Source organism: Aphelocoma coerulescens, chromosome 1 (genome assembly GCF_041296385.1).
Source record: "Aphelocoma coerulescens isolate FSJ_1873_10779 chromosome 1, UR_Acoe_1.0, whole genome shotgun sequence".
Taxonomy (NCBI): Eukaryota; Metazoa; Chordata; class Aves; order Passeriformes; family Corvidae; genus Aphelocoma; species Aphelocoma coerulescens.
The window spans coordinates 37073789-37090763 of NC_091013.1; the positions used below are offsets into that span (position 1 = coordinate 37073789).

The 16975-nt window shown below is 35.0% G+C and overlaps 1 long non-coding RNA gene across 1 annotated transcript; it reads left to right on the plus strand.

The window, feature by feature from the left end:
* The first annotated feature begins 395 nt into the window (after positions 1 to 395).
* LOC138118406 (uncharacterized) lies at positions 396 to 16065 on the plus strand. Its single transcript, XR_011155116.1, has 3 exons — positions 396 to 438; positions 538 to 612; positions 15159 to 16065. It is a non-coding gene; the product is annotated as an uncharacterized lncRNA (long non-coding RNA).
* Positions 16066 to 16975: the final 910 nt, after the last annotated feature.

A 16975-nucleotide genomic window follows, 5' to 3' on the forward strand; every position in this document is an offset into this window, starting at 1 on the left:
TAGGTGTAGATAAATTGGTAATATTTTCCTCTCTTTATTTAATAAATGTGCCTATCTGAACCCTCAATTCTACATGCTTTTATGGGGCCACACTCAGAAGCTAAAGAGAATACAGACACTTAAACAGGAGTGAAACAACATCCCTTTTTATTGTAACTGTACCAGCTAATCAGAAGACACAATGGTCTATATTACAGAGGAAATAATAGGATTATACAAACAATTCAGGATATTAGCCACCTCAGCTAAAATAACCCTTAGCTATAGATAATGTTTTGATTAGCAAAACATTTTCCTGCCTTTGTGCTGCTTTGACTCAAATGGATGACTAGGTCAACATCTTGTTAACTACCCCCACCTGCATCAAATCTGGAGTTATTTTCTTTAACAAGCGGGTTCATTACAGCAGGAAAAATAGGATCAGGCACAGCTATGAATGTTAGTAGTACAAAACTGTCCAAGATAAAAACTTTCAAAATATTTAGATTTTGAGTAACATGAATACTTACTGTACCATATCACCTCAATATCATACAGGTATGTTTTCATCATTCATTTGGGCACTGCTTGACAGAGGTGACCAGGCTGAGCTGTCACTGATAAAGAGAAAAGGTAGGATTCACTGTGAGGTCTTTTTGGTGCATTTTATGCAATGCATGTCACACAGCTTTTCAATCAAATGCAGGCACTGAAACCAGTACAATAAAACACTGAATCTGTATTTGTGAATTTGAATCAGTACACATGAAGCCTTTGTTATTAAACACATGCACATCATGAGTACATGAGGTCCTCAACAGCAGTAAATCACAATCAATCTCTTTTGTGATTGAAACTCTACTGGATTAAAGATAAGTCTACCAACTAATTTCATAATTTTTTCCCCTCAAAACTAAGAACGACCAATCTATTCCTAAACTGCATGTCCTGTGACATGTAGTTTAGCCTGCCCCTAGACTATGTGATATCCTGAGCAGAGTATGTTTAACTATTATGTGCATTCATGAACTTTTTAAAACAGGCTTCTAACACTGCACCCACACACTGGTGGTTTGTTGGTTTTGGGGTTTTTTTTGTTTGTGGGGTTTTTGGGTTTTTTTTTGTCTTTTTTTTTTTGTGGGTTTTTTGTTTGTTTGTTTTGTTTTGTTTTTGTTTTCTTTTCTCCTCTTTAATTTCAGAAAATACTATTTTGGATGTTAGGCAAAGGCCTTCAACCTCAGCAAGGCAGAACAAACAGTAGAACTACTGGAACCCTAAAGAGATCCTGGTGGCCATAAAGGTGTTCTTTTTTTCCTACCAAGTTCAACACAGTTTGGTTTTAGGAGCCATGAGGTGAATGTAAATGTACTCTTTGCGGTGAAACCACCCTTCACCTAGCTGTAAGAAGAAATCTGTCACTTGTTGATTCATCCATTACTGATACATGAACTGCTCTTATGTGTGAACGAGTTGGCTGGCACTCTGCCAGCAAGTGCTAGATTTGTTCATGTTTGTGTATCTGCCTTGACTTCAAAGTGTGAGCTGTGCAAAACAGAGCACTTCATGAATTTACGTAATTTTTCCCTTCATGTCACACGATTAGCACTCCTACGCGTTCCCTGTAGCTGTACTTTGGGAATCAAAAATATTTTTGCAGTGTTTCTCAGAACTGAGCATATATAATTGTATAATAAGTGTTAGAGAGAGGCTTACATGTAAAAACACAGACAACATCAGATGAATTTGAAATTCTCCTTCATTTCAACCAATTAGTCACTCATGAATTGAGTGAGGAATATAAATAAAGGATTAATATTGCTAGGATTAATAACCAGGTATTTGTAAAAAGGTGACATTAAATGTGTCCTGGTTCCTGAAGCTAGCTGTTTGAGTAACATGGCTTCTGGTTGCAGTTGTTTCCAAATATTCTGTACAAAGAGTCAGGATTTTGTGAATCTGATGAAGCTTTTAAATCACAGCAAGAAGAATGTGTTGTTCTGATGCATTGATTACCTGTGATATATTTAGAAAACATCAAGGGTGTAATTTTATTAACAGTGCAAAATGTAAAATAGCTTCCAAGAGATCTAGTCTTTTTGTTATTAAGAGGTTTCCTATCAAAAAGGAGACAGGATCATAGGGAAAGGACTTTGTTTGAACTGAAGATGATAATGATTCAGTTTGCCCCCCCCCCCTATAAATGGGGCAGTAATTATAAAATCCTTTGGTACCCTGAAGTAACCAAGAAAAAATTGAGTAAATCATTGTTACAGTGTACTCAGAGGTCATGAGGAGCTTTAAATATACAAGTTATGCAGGCTCAGACCTTTAACATTTAAAATCTACACCTGTCAAAGGGAGAAACTCCTTCAATTTGGATTAATTTTAAAGCAACTTTTTCATCTCTCACTCTTTAAAGGATGTATTTTAACATGTGTTCCAGTGAGATATATGAAATCTCACATATTTATTTTAAGCCTAACTTATTTAAATTTCTTCAGCTACTCCTGTAAATAGAAATTCCCTTTTTTAGAGTAAAACCTCTAGGTAAATTTTAGAAAAGCAAGGAAGGCTACAGGAAAGAGAAGGGGTGTGTCTTGTATGTATGCACATTGAATTATCTGATTCAATTTCATTTTCCTTTCAATTTTTATTTTGCCTTCCTAAAAACAGTATTTCCTGTAGTGTGCTTTTTGGTATTTTTATTTTTGTTGTGGGTTTTTTTGGGTTGTTTTTTTTTTTTTTTTGGATAAAACATGCAAGTACAGTGTCCATTTGCAGTCATTTATAGTGTACTGTGAAGAACAGCTCCTCAGAAATGAGTACAGGACAGACAGGTTTTTTTTTCAAGTGTAAGAAGAGGATTATGGTATGGTTCCAAACTACTACTTCTATGGAAAAGGATAAAAGACTACTCTAGAGATGCATGAGGATTACAGATGCAGCAATTGCAATCAGAATGATACAAAATTTTCGTGCACAAAGTTATTATTTACCCCAATCAAGACACATCAGTAAAACAGAATGGTTTGATATTTAGGGAAACTTTGAAAAGTGCAAACTAGTATACAGTATTATAAAGATGACAAGACACTGTAGCATCCATTCTCAAAAAAGTGGATGCTTAGGGGCAAGTCAGAGCAAGCAATTATTTTTTCAATAGTCTCCCAGTCTTCAACATTTGCCTACACACTGAACCTTCGAGTTAGAGATTTAGTAGTTACAAAATATTCATTAATTCTTCTGATGTGAATTTTTGCAATAATCTATTGAAGACAAATTTTCACCCTCACAAGGCTCCTTTTGACAAGGAGCCACCTAGTCAAGATTTAAGGCCATTATCCTTTCATAATTAGTTCTCATCTTCTTTTTTTTTGCTATTTAAACTGATTTCTTAGGTTTGAGATGAGTTTATAAATGAGTCTGGTGTCTTTTTAGGGGAAAAAAAAAACAAAACCAAAACATAAACCGTAATGAAACCAAAGTTCTCAAAGGCAGTACATAGGGCCCCTCTCCATTATCTCAGGTGGATAGTACCCACCTTGGCATGTAATAAACAATGGCAATATCAGTAGGGAGAGGACTAGTTTCTCATTACTTCAAGCTGCTGCAATGTGAAAAAGGAAATTTAAAGATCCAGGTAAATATATCTCAGACACAGGGTGCTAAATGCAGACATCTCACCAAATGACTACTGAGGGTCTCTTCATCAGGTACTTCATTTATACAGTTTTCAGTGAGCCTTAGGATCCTTAGAAGGACTAAACCTCTTATATATACATTTAAATATAAGCAAATAAGACTTTCATATGTTCAGAATAACTTAATATATTCCCATTGCCTTTATAGGGTAGTTGAAAGATTGTTTTACTGGTGACTCTAATGTACCTGGGCAAGCAGAGTGTTTAAATTAAGATAACTGATTTAACCCTCTTTGGCTCTTTTCAGACTCAATGTCTGTGAAAGAGAAAAAAGAATATCAACTCTTCAGAGTTGAGCTATGGATGTTATCAGTGAATGATTCTTATGTATTACATTAATAATTTTTAAAATTAATTTTGATGATTAAAAATAGAAGGATCTGCACTCCTTTTATTGTTAGGAGAAGCAAAAAGTTCATACTTCTGTAAAATACTACTCTTTATCAGGTGGTGATGGAGGATCTGTAACAAATTAGTTCCTTGATGCTGTCTATGTAATTTTCATAACTAATTCTTGTCACCGAAGAATGGGGTACTAAAAAAGTATAATAATTATAGCAGTGCTTTTACACGTTCTTTGTGTTTTCTGCCAATATAACTTATGCCATTGATATTCACTGGATGTCATGAGCAAGTGTAATCTTCAAAGCTTCTTTTAAAAAATGTATTTCCAAATAGTTTGTGGAGGTTCTGGATTTTAAAGAGATGGTTCCTTCATTCATTTATTATGTATTTATTTTAATGTCTATACTTTTCCTCTTCCATGTGAACATAATTAAAATATGGCTCAAGGGATTTTTTTTAGACATTCCAAAAATTTCACATTTAGTCAGTGGCCAAGTGTAACAAATCATGGCTATTTGCACCCAGCTCATGGGGTCATCAGTAGGGATCAACTGCAGGTAAAATTCAGTCTCTACTGCTGTAATTAAAGGAACATTTAGATTTAATCATTCCAGGCCAAAAAGGAATGATAGAACTGACTCTAAAGTTGTGTGCTGTGCTTCATTATAAAATAGCTTTCAGAACTTGAGTGTCAATATACCAGACACTTGAGACTAACATTTCTGATGCAAGATGTATAATGAATCATATAAATGATGGACTGGTACTTGTGATTATGTTTCTCTAATGACACGCACTTATGAGATTAGCACCTATTCTTAAAACTGATTGCACACTGAATAGCCAAATATGCATTTCTTGTTCATCTGGGGGAAGGAAAAAAAAGAAAAGAAAAATTAACTGATATGAGCATTCTCATAGGAACCTGCAGGTTTTGAGAATAGATTCCTTGGTTAAAAAAATAAACACTCGTGCTCTAGTATAATGCAGCAGAGAGAGTACCTGCCTGGAAAATCATAGATACTTCTTCACAGCTGTGATGACCGATTCAAACCCACAGTTTAAATGCTGTAGTAGCTTTTCAAGCAATCACTCTGCTTGACCATCAGCCAGACATGCAGTTCTACATAGTGAAATAGCTCCATCAGGAAGAATAGGGGGATCACCCTTCAACAGCCAATCCATGAGGGATGTCGTCCAAGATACAAAGGACTGTTGTTCAGCTCTCTGCTCTGGATTAATACAAAGAAGGAAGACCTGTTGCCCACACACCGGTCAAATGCCCTTTGTTATGGGTCATTTTTAAGTGAATAAGAGCAGTATGATTTTAATGGCTTTGCATTTCATGCTTTCAAGGTTTTACTTCAATGCAGACTAAAAACAAACCTTAATTTTTAAATTTTAATCCATGAAAATTAATTTCCTACTTTTCAATAGACTTTTTTTCTTTTTTTTTTTTTTCCTTGGGCAATAACTATCTGGGTGATTATTCCCAGTTAAGTCTCCACTCAAAACTAGAAGAAAGTATCTGGTAACACTGTATCCAAGAGAGCATACCAGTAAACATGGCATCAGACATAAGAACTGGAGATGTGAGGCATGAGGACTAAAGTATTAAAAATCTAGTCTAGGAATTGCTTGTTAAATTTGTTTCCGTTAGTGAATACAAATCAAAATTAAGAATATTCCTATAAGTGATTGCAGTTCACTGCCACTCACAAATATTTATTAAAAGACTGTAAATGAGGCAACTGAGTTTAAAAAAAAAGCCTAAAAGAATGAGGCAGAACATTCAGAAGGTAGTAAATATGAATGATTAATTCTGTGCCACTGTTATCCCCTTAAAATACGGGAGTTTCACTGCTATATCAAAGAAAGAAGAATATGGTGATAGAGTAACGGAGCTGGTAGGAAAAGAGACCAAAAAAAGGGATTAGGAAGAATACAGATTGCATTCTAGAAACAAGAGCCTCACACGTCTGAGTTGGGCTAGAAATACAGTTTTGAGGCTGAATCTAAATGGCATTCCTTAACTTGAATCATGCTGTAACATCTCATGACTAACTTAGTTAGTTAGCCTGTAGTTAGCCTGTAGCTTGCCTTATGGGAAAGATACTTGCAGCGATATGACCAGGAGGTGGAAGTGACACTTCTTACTTTGAAAGTGGGATTTTTGACTATCTTCTAATAAAAATGACTGTCAAAGGGACTCCATAGCATTCTGCCAGTCTGTATGAGGACGAGTCCTTCAGTGAACACTTTTAGTTATGGGCTCCACTGACCACCTGCAGTTAAGTTTGGGGGTAAGAAAAAAAGAGGAACACTGTTCCTTTCAGCTCAAATTTCAAGTGAGCTGTTTTTAAAGGAGTTTTGAAGACAGAATGCTGTCAGTTCTGAGTAAACTGGCTTAGTGTTCTTTCAAAAGAAAAACTAAATGCAGGATTTATAAGTACCAGGAATTAGCATTGCAAGACTTGCTCTAGTGTTGCTGTTTATCTGGGGGTTGATTCTGCAAATTTGAAATTAATAGAAGTTTATTAATTGAACTAAATGGAAGTGAATTAGGCTCTCAGAGATTCTCAGATCCCTGCAGAATAAGTCTGTTCTTCAGAAAAGTCAGATATCACAACAGTCAAAACCTTGACTGCAAATTTATTATCCACTGCGTTTAAGGAAAAAAATATTTCTAACCTTACAGCATAGAACTTCATCTGAAGGTAAGCACATTATGCAGTTCTCAGCATCATCAATATTCAAACAGCTCACTTCAGATCATGTATCCACATTAAATAAGTGATTATCTTAAACTCTAAGAGAAATTGCATTAAAGTGTCATAGCAATATATGAATACCTAACAATAGTACAATTCCTTGGGAATAAGGTATCAGATTAAAAAAACCCCAAAACCTATACTAGTTTTAGTACATACAAACTGTAATTCCATTAAAGAATGAAATATTGCAACAAATATTTTGGCAGATACGGAAGAGTCCCAGGAAGGACACCTAGAATAACAAAAAAATAAGTAAAAATTGCACCTAGAAGGAATTGTTTTCCTCTGAAACTGCCTCTACCTTTTGAGAGAATGGTACTTACTTTTAGTATGTTCTTTGAAGACTACACACATCAGTAGAAAGTTGATATTTTGGACAATATGCTATATTTTAGTCTGTTGATTTTGATAAGGTGATGAAAGGCATCTGTGCAGATCTCCTTCGGTACAGACAGCTGGAGAGCTCAGCCATACACAACAGAAAAAAATTGATTTGCATGCACATGCAGGAATAGTTAATGCAAAAACCTATGAATGGCCTGTGAGTGTCAGTGTGTGCAGTACTGAAGGGAGCCAACACAAGAAACAGGAACTCAATTTTACTTAGCTTTCCCTAAAAGAAGTGATTCAGGTTCACCCTTTTATATATATTTAAAATGACAACAGATTGTGGATCATTAGGTGTTTGAATGAAACACATATGTTCAGGCTTGAATCAGATCAACTTAATGCCAGATTCAAAAATGTGGCCACTGAAGGCTGAACCCTGTGTTTTCGCATGGTACGAGACTGATCCATGATGAAAAATTGACTTTGTTGCAAAAAATATAGATTAATCATTAATTAATTACTATTTTTATCCCAACATTTCTAGGTCATGATACGGCTAATTTAAGTAACACTATATCTCAAATAGTAAAGGACTTGTTCATAAGAAACCTATACATTTTGGTGAGGTATACTGTAAAGAAAATTAGCACAAAAATCAAATTTAAATTAGGTAGGCAATCCCATTTATTTATGCAGTGTAGTGTGGTCTTCATGAAAGGCAACTTATCTGTACTTTGGAAATTACTAATGGATCTCAATTTCTCTTCTCTGTTTATTACAAAAATGGCCCTAAGCAGTTCAAATGGCCTGGTGTTCAAGTTTCAGCTAGCCTCAGGTGAAAGTATGTGTAAAGAGAAATAGAATTTAAATTATTTCCAAAAATTACTCTATATGGAGCCTTTTCAGGCCTCATGCAACTACTGTGTCTGATTACAGAATTTATGAAAAGGGAAAAGTGAATTATGGCCTTATGAAGTGTTTTGCACGTGTACTTAAATTTAGCATAGGTATGTAGACACAGATATACACACAGGTACAGATAAAGGTACACATATATGCATATACCCATACATCTATGCCTTCCCCGGGTAAGCATTTGGTTTGACAATGCAGTGTATTTAATATCACAGCAGTAATTTTTTTATATATATGCATATATATATATATAGCATTTGCTTGCACAAAATCAATAGTAACAGCATAAACAAAACTTAATGTTATAAATACACATTTGTAATCCATACATAGGTAACAGAGCACAGTTAGATCTATACTGTAGGCCTACCCACCACACTCACGTGAAGAGTTTGCTCAAGAAAACAGAGATGGAAATGTAGAAGTAGGAATGGTGACTATGAAGAGGATATTCCTGTTATTTAAAAATTTAGGGCAATTATAAAAAATACCCAAATTCCTGGGTTTTTTTTTGAAGTGAGGCATATGTTTGAACTGTTTGACACTGACCATATTGTGTCTTGGTTGCAATGTAATTTAGTTTTACTTAGTTTAAAATAGCTCTGCCACAAGATGTTCCATTTTTTGGTGTGTTTGTTTTGTTTATAATAAACTAAAAGAGAAGGGCAAAAATTTAAAACTGTAAAAATACTTAAGCAAAGACACCACAGGGCATCTTTTTATGGAAAGTTATTGAGAATTATCTATGAGAAGAAACCACAGAGATAAAAACCATGATATTTTTTCAAATGAAAATTTCAAAATAACGATCAGATCAGCAGGCAAAGTGTGGTATCCAATCAGACCATCAGAGTCACTATATTTGTACTAAAGGAAACAGTAGTTTATTTGCCTACAAAGCATCCGATACTCGGCTGTTAATTACCATAAATACTAAGTATGTGTGTGCCCTAAAAGAAAGTATTCTTCTCTACCTGGAAAATCATAACTCCCATCAAAATTAATGCAGATTTTCACATGTTTAAGGACAGGTGGAAGCAAGCAAGACCCAAATCAAGTGGTTTGCCTGAGGGCTTTTATTACTTAGAAAAGTATTGGAAAGTAATATAACTGCAGTCAGAAGCAAAAATAAGTTCTCTCCATATGTGTTGCCAATAAAAAGGTTGTTATAGTTAGCCACTGATTAACACATCTGTGAGGAGTTACCAAGTGCTGGTACCATTCCCAGAGATGAAATGTTATTTCTGCTGACTCACCTCCATAGTCAGACTAGGAGGTTTGTACTAAATTTACTAGAATGAATCTTATCCTGCTTTGAAATTATAGATTTGTTCCTTAACAATTTAGAAGTTTTACTTACTTCACAAAGGCCCTGGCAACACCTTTCTAAAGCTGACTTAGAGATATTTTATCAGTATTAAAAATGGAATTAAATATGATAACTGAATAAAATATTTGAGGTCTTCTGATAATAATCAGACATCAAAATTAAGGGTAATAACATTATTAAAAAGGGATAGAAACCAATCTGTGATAAGAAAAAAAAACTATAGGCATTGTAACTTGCATTATTACAAACGTCATTAGTGTAAATGATCTTTATAATGGAAAAGCAAGTAGGATCAAAGACAGGGGGAGAATTCCAGAAGAAATTTCAACATAGCTGTAAAGAAGGGCACTTGCTTTAAGAGAAAATGGAGAAAATCTGGGGGAAGGGAGAATTCTGAATACAATATTCATCACTGAATTTCCAAGGAGTTCAAGAAACTTTGCAGAAGTGAAATTCCTCTAAATTAAATTTTATACACAGCATTAAATATCAGGATAGAGGTATATGCTGTTGAACAAACATGAATCTGAAGAGCAGTATGTAAACTGAAGTATACAGAAATAATGAAAATATGATGAATCCAAATAACAAACAAGATAAAAACATCTGTGGTTCTGAATAGTGTAATTTGTAAATCAAAGCCTGAAACAGTGTGATCTTTCTAAAAGAAATAAATAAAGTTATGGATATAATAATTAGCTATTGGGGAAGTGGTCTGGTTGAAATAAAATAGGATAATGTGTTTCTGTGTGGGTAGGAAACAAAGCTCTATATTGCCACATCATATTCCCAAATTGTTGTTCTCAGCTGGAACAGGCTGATACTGTTTGACCTCCTGGCAATACTGTCTAGTCACACTGCCAGTAACCTTCTTGTTTTGTCACAACCACTCAGTCTTCTGTCTGGCAGGTGAACTGATTTTAGAACAGAAATCAGTGTTCAGCATCATGTTGCTTTTGTCAAAAATTTTCAGGACATTCAGGTTAACTCCTTTATTCAAATTTAAGAATATAACATGTATGCAGCTAACATGGCTAGGGAATGGCAGGCTTTTTCCAGCCCCTGACCTATTGATTCAAATTAAGCAGCTGGGGGTGATTAATGTTAACTGGATAGTAAGGAAAGTAAGAAAAAAAAAAATCCCAGGAGATTCCACGGGGAGTTTATTTCTTCACATGATGAACTTGCTTTTCAGCTCACCCACACAGGACTTCAGAATCTTTAAGTTGAAAGTTACTACACTGCTACGGGGGGGAAATGTGAAGTGTGTTGACAGAAAAAATGTGTTTATTTTGGCTCTACAAATTCTCTGATGTTCTGAAGCTGAGGGCACGTAGGAGAGCTGCACTGAGCTAGCACAAAGGACCAAACAACTGGTGCCTTCAGAAGTGAGGCATAGAGATTTGTTGGCAAAAACTGGTGGAATACCATTCTTCCCTCTGGTGCTAATTTTTTCAGAGGCACTTGACTGGGCCTCTGTTTAGAAGTTAAGTTTTAATTAGTTCAAACTTGTTTCACATTATGAACGCCTCTTGAGAATAATTTTCTTGAATGTACATATTTATTAATAATTTTACATATGTTCATTGTGGGGAAAGTATTTATTTATTTAGGGCAACTTTATGAATATAAGTGCAGGATAATTCTGAAGAAATCTGAAAAATAAATAATTTTTTTTTTTACTTCACAAGGAAAAGGTTGGTGGAAAAAAAATAAATATGGAAGTCTCCAAACATTACTGCTGAGGCAAAGATATAGTTCTTCTACTGCTCTGTTTGTTTCTAAACACTGTGTCTGTGCATTGGAAGGGTTAGCAATAAAAATCATAGAGTGGTTTGCATTGAAAGGGACCTTAAAGGTCATCTAGTTCAAGCCCCCCTGCCATGGGCAGTGAAAAAAAAATCCAAAGGTCAAATCCAGTATTCAGGCATAGCACCCGTATTTGTGGTCCTTGAAGGGACATTGGGTCCATGGGGCTGAGACTCGCTATTTCATGTCTGAAGGATATTGTAAAACTGGAGTTTAATGGCCATTGTTCATCTCCTGTTTTCCCCAGGCTTCTGAGGCTTAACAGCACAAATTAAATTTCACACCAGCCAGCCCAAGAAGCCAGCATAATGTTTGGATTTAAATATCAAGCTCTATTTTCAAGAACAGCTAAATATTAACAGAAGTGTGCCAGCACTTCTGTATCTGCACCAGGGACACAATTTCCACAAAGTGAAAACACAGCAACTTTGTACATGCTCTCTGAGAAGAAAATTATTCAGCCTGTCTGACTCTGCAAATACTACATGTGGCTGTTAAAAAGGTGGAAAAAAAGGATACATAATAATTTATTTTGCAGTGTTGATACTTCCCATATGCAAGCAGTATTGAGGAATTGCACTTCTGTAAAAAGGAAATGAGAGAAGCCTGTCAACATATATCTGACAGAAATATGGAACTGCCAGCTTAAAAATGCAAAAGAAAGTTTTAGGACTGGTGGCTAGATACTGGAGAACGAGATTTGCGTGAATGAGTGTTTCGTATTACTTCAAATATTTTTATATACCACTGACAGCCACCCTCATTCCTAAATTTCCAGTGGTTAATTTCTATGGTCAAAGTTACTGGAGGAGGTCATGCACATAATCACTGAAATACCAGCAGTGCTGGAAAGTTCAGTGCCTTTTGAAATGCTCTAAATTTTGATTCTTCTGTATCAATTACCTGGGGAGGGGGCAGCTGACTTAGGAGTTGGGCTCTGAACAAATTTTAACTCTTACTAAACATGATAGGGAATAATGCCAGGGTTGTTTTTTTGGTTTTTTTTTTTTTTTTTTTTTTTTTTTACCTAAGAGAGATACTTGCCTGATTATTCATTAAATTTGGAAGATTTTCTTGTGAGGAAATTTTATTTCCCATTTTTCTTCTATAGAGAGACTACCCTAGGCAATTCCTTATTCATATATCTCTTATTTTCTTGCTTATGTCATTCTGTGTTCAGGAAGCCACTTACTGCAAATTCTCATCTCAGGAAGTCACATGTCCTTACACTCTCCCTCATGGCCATTCAACTCAGGATTGCAATCCCCTTTAAGTGGTACAGCACTGAAAGGGTAAATGCTCCAAAGATGGATATTGTGAGACTAAGATGACCACTGAAACTCGGGCTTTAGGTAGAAAAGCATATTCCACTCTTCTGAACTTCAGGCCATTCTTTCCAAATTTGGATCTCCGAGGGAAACACACAGAAAAATGAGTATTACATTACAGAATGGAAATATGAATTTTGCACCTGTCTGTAGCTGCTTCTCAGAATCAAAATCTTTGGCTAAAATCCTGACTGTATTATTCTGTGAAGAATCAAAACTAGAATTTAGAACCATTTTTGCTCATAACATATATTTTTACAGCAGGGCAGCAATTTCATAATTTTGGAGAAGATCTTTTTGCCAGCTCTCCCCGCAAGAGTTGCTACTGAAGTAAAAAACTATTCCTCATACAGAGGGATTTCTGCTATAAGGATTGAAAAGCAAAAAATGCACTGAAACAAATAATAGATCTGAGTTTTCACATTTAGATCCAGGTCCAGACACCGGCATGTAAAAATTATGCTACCTTCAGATGTGGCCTCAAAAAAACCCTGCTGGGAAAGATAAACTGTCTGGGAACCAGCTTCAAATTTTAAACACTACCTCCTCATTACATCTATATTTTAATTTTCTTTAACCAGAATGGAAGGAATAGAGTGCACATATTAATAAGTAGCAAATTTCTGCATATTATGGCAGCCATCTGTATAGGGGAGGGCTTTTAGGCTTTTTTAATGAGGTTTAATAACCAACAGAGTCACGTACACCTCCATTGCTAAGTCTATGTATTTAAGAGATGTTTGAGGCCAACAGCAGCTGCTGCAGTGATGACAAAATACACACATATATACACACATGTATATAAAATTCTGAAATCCACAATTGCTTCATTAACGTTATTGAAGACATAAAATAGGTTTTAATTGTATGGCTGATTTCCCACAGCAATTTAATGGGGAAAGAATTTGGCAGAAATCAAAAGCTGTAAAATTCACGTTGTTTGTTCATGAAGTTAGCAGTGAGCTAAATCCTTCAGCTATTACTCAGGCAAAAATCCCATTGAAGTGCATTGAAGTGAACTTCAGTTTCCCCTGAGGACTAAGGTTTGCAGCATTTTTGTCAAAACAAAGAGTAACGTTGAACCTTAGGGAAGCTGTAATGATCAGAGAGCCCTAAGGCAAGGACACTGTTACTCTAAATTTAAAACATTTTTCTTTTTTTTTTTTTTTTTACTCTTTTTCCTTTTTTTTTTCCCCTGTCATTCTTTCCAGTGTGACAGATGCAGCAATTTAGGGAAACAGCTCGAGATTGCATGGACATTTATTTTGATTAACAATAGAGAAACAGTCAGTTGATTTCCATAGGTGCTTGATTTTAAAATGTTTTCTGTTGGAAATATCAAACATCTGTCTGGAGTGAATAACTAAATAGCTGATAGTGTGGTATCTGTTCCTGTTTTAGGCTTCCAAAGCCAGAGGCACTTGAACACCCATGTAGGATCCTAGGTCCTCATGGAGACTGGGAAGCTGGAAAGACCTAAGCCATATAAGATCAATTGCTCCTGGCACTTAAAAGGCTAGTAAAAACAGGTTATAATGTTTACATGACTTTTTATGGGTCAGAGTTTATTATAGCTCCTTTCTATGGCCTACAGCAGTGGAGCATTTTACAAGGCTTTTGCTGTGCTTGACAGATATGTTTCAGTGAGTTTGCCAAGGCAGGCTATTTCAACTGAGCCCCTAACATTTAAAGATTTCCGAAATTCTCTTTGCAGTGAAAGATACTTGGAAATTGGACAATATGAAACCAAATTGGATTGGACACAATTCATGACAATAAATAAACCCTGTGACTACTAATCATAAGAATGTTTATACATGTCAAAAGACATTATATGCTGCACTCAAAATGCTGTATCGAAGCACAGGGTGAGGGCTACAAAGTTAAGCTATCAAAAATCAGGGAATGCTAGAATTAAGCTTGCTTGCTTAATCCCTTTCATTCCTTTAAAAAAAAGAAAAACAGTCTTGCAAAGGATTGTCTTTCTAACTTCCATGAGTGCTCTTTTCTTCAACAGCTTATGCTCTCTTCTGAGTTCAGTTATTGACCGATGTCTCATCTGTTGTACACTACTCAAGCTATTCTCAACACTGATTTATTGATTATCTCACAGAGTCTTCTACAGTACTTTTAGGTATAATATCTGAACACATTACAGTAGCCCACAAAGGGCCCTAGTGGAGAAAATTTTTGTGGTAAAGTGTGGTGCAAGACAAAGACAAAAAAAAAGCAAGTATGGTGATGAAGAAATTTACTCTTTTAAGAACAAGACTTGAAATAGCTATTTTACTATGGCTATGGTAGCTTAGTAGTTAAATAATGAACCTAGTAGTTAAAAAGTAGTCCAAGGTCGTCAAATTACCTTCTGGTGGGAATCTGGGACAAGTCTGTGAGAAACAGAAAAGGAAAGAAATTGTTTTAAGGGAAGAAGAATTTCCTGGACACTTTTCGTTTTTTGTTAGTCTAATATTGCATATTTTTACCTAAATATATGCTAGATGCAGTATAATGTAATGGACCAGTAGGTAGAGTGCTAATGAGAATTCAAAGCATAGTTCAAGGTAATAAACCTGACATATAGGGCAGAGTCAGGATCTCCATGTCAGTCTGCCTAGTCTCTAAGTTCTTTTACCTCTCTTTTTCCTAGCTGGCATGTTTCTCCAAAATTGAATTACTTCTTCCAGTCTGAAAATACAACTTCCTGAAGTGATACTTCTTCTTATACCATTGAAACTGGAGACTAGGAAAGTGAATTTTCTCCTACCTGTGCAGTTCATACTTCAATATCTGGTTATAAACTGCTTAATATGACTTGGCCAGGGGAATAACAGGATGATTTTTTCCTGTGTGATAATTCAGCAACAGATGGGAAATTTTAACAGTTATGGTTGTCTGAAAACAATTGTAATTTGTAACAATCCTTATATATTTGTTCACAAAACTTCAGTAGTTTGGCATTCATTTTTAGCAAATTTCAAATAAAAATGAGTAAAGTCTTCTGAAAATATTGGTGAAAAAGAAATCACCGAAGTAAACTCATGGCCTATTTAAACCCCAGTTTTAACTTGAAATATGTTGCTTCCTCACCCTCAGTGTTAACAATTCCTTCTTTGTGAAATTTCAAGTGGAAGTTCTGATAACACATATTGCTTGTAGCCAGAAAGCTGACTTTCATTAAAAACAAACTGCCACACCACACCATACAGTAGCATTTTACTGAGTTTGAAGTATCTGGCTTGTTAACTCTATTTAAGCAGCTGCTATCTCACTTCAGTCTGATCACAGGACTGTTTGAAATGAAAATAAAACCTGCTTTGTTTACAGACTTCTTTTAACTACCATGGATCAAGAATTGTTTGTTCTTTCTGACTGCTTTTACAGGCTTTTGTTATATTTTATTCTCACTGTGATAGATGCTGGTAATTTTCTACTGGGTTTTTCTAAGTCTTTTTTCTACCAGCCACACCGCAGGGAGCTTATCAGAAAAGACTGATCTTTCCTAATCTACTACCCCATACCATGTGCCCTTTGCAGCAGGTATGCTTTCATACCACAGTATTCAACATCATATACTGTTTAATAAACAGTTTCCTTTTAGTTTGCATTTTTTACCCTTTTTTTTTTCTACTTCAAAGTAAAATAAATCTTCTTTGCACATGTTTAGACAATTGCATTTTCTGTTACTGGTGATGTCAGCAATACTGGTACCACCTCAAAGACTAATTTTAACTGGCCAAAGAATCTTTTTTGCCTACTATGACATTTTCTCAGACATTAGGTCATTGTCATCTTTTAACACTGGTGCTGAATAAAGAAAAAATGAACTATAGTGACATTATGCTGAAGATTAATTAGGTTCTATTTCTTAATTTTAAGATTTTCTTTTATTATTGAGTGACATTTCATATCATGCTTACTGAAATAACTACCCACAAGAATATATCAATGAATCTAAGATTTAAATAAGGATGCAATACAAACAAAGCTGATACATTATGTCCTAAATTTTATTTGAAAATACTGCTTTCTTCTGCTTTATTAAAAAGATAGAAATCAGATAAACAGTGATTTTTAGGTGAAACCTCATAACTGTTTAATCAAAATGTGATTTTTTATGGTAAAAATTACAGTTCCTTAAAGGTGCATGAAAACCTGTCTATTTCCCCTGTTTCAAGACCAAGATTTAATATGAGCTTTGAGATGAATCAATAAAATAGTTAATCAATTATTACACTTTTGAATAAAAATAACCCTCTTTACACAATTTGTATCTTTTTTCTTTTACTTCTTATGACTATCATTATCTCCCGCACAAATATTAATAGAAACATGCAAATATAAGTGTCTAATAATAAATTTCTCCAAAGACAAGATTTGAACTCTTAAATCACACATAAATCTCTATTTTTAGCATGAATATAAAGAGCATTTTCTTCCAGCAAACAGAATCAGATCAGATTTAGA